The 484-nt window shown below is 40.1% G+C and overlaps 1 protein-coding gene across 2 annotated transcripts in view; it reads left to right on the top strand.

The window, feature by feature from the left end:
• The window catches only part of sgip1a (SH3GL interacting endocytic adaptor 1a), an 81,869-nt gene that overhangs the window by 3,961 nt on the left and 77,424 nt on the right, over positions 1 to 484 (top strand). The window lies entirely within an intron of this gene.

Genomic DNA, 484 nt, shown 5'->3' with positions numbered 1-484 from the left:
TCAAGATAAGATGGTGCTTGACCATTTAGAGCTTTGTAGGTTAGGGGAAGGACATTAAATTCAATCCAGGACTTTACAGGAAGCCAATGCAGAGAAGCTAATACAGGAGAAATATGATCTCCTTTTTTAGTTCTTGTCAGAACACGCGCTGCAGCATTCTGGATCAGCTGGAAAATCTTAAGGGACTAATTTGAGCATCCTGATATTAAAGAATTACAGTAGTCAGCCTGGAAGTAACAAATGTATGGACTAGTTTTTCAGCACTGTTTTGGAAAAGGGTGTTCCTTATTTTGGCAATGTTACAAAGATGAAAAAAGGCTGTTCTCGAGATTTGTTTTAGATGGGCGTTAAAGGATATATCCTGATCACAAATAACTCCTAGATTTCTGACAGTAGTGCTGGAGGCCGGGGCAATACCACCCAGAGTAGCTATATCCCTAGATAATGAAGTTTGAGGTGTTTAGGGCCCAGCACAATAACTTCA

The sequence above is a fragment of the Etheostoma spectabile genome, chromosome 9 (genome assembly GCF_008692095.1).
Source record: "Etheostoma spectabile isolate EspeVRDwgs_2016 chromosome 9, UIUC_Espe_1.0, whole genome shotgun sequence".
In the NCBI taxonomy this organism is placed as follows: Eukaryota; Metazoa; Chordata; class Actinopteri; order Perciformes; family Percidae; genus Etheostoma; species Etheostoma spectabile.
The sequence above is the reverse complement of the archived record's forward strand: the minus strand, read 5'-3'. Positions and strand labels throughout refer to the sequence as shown.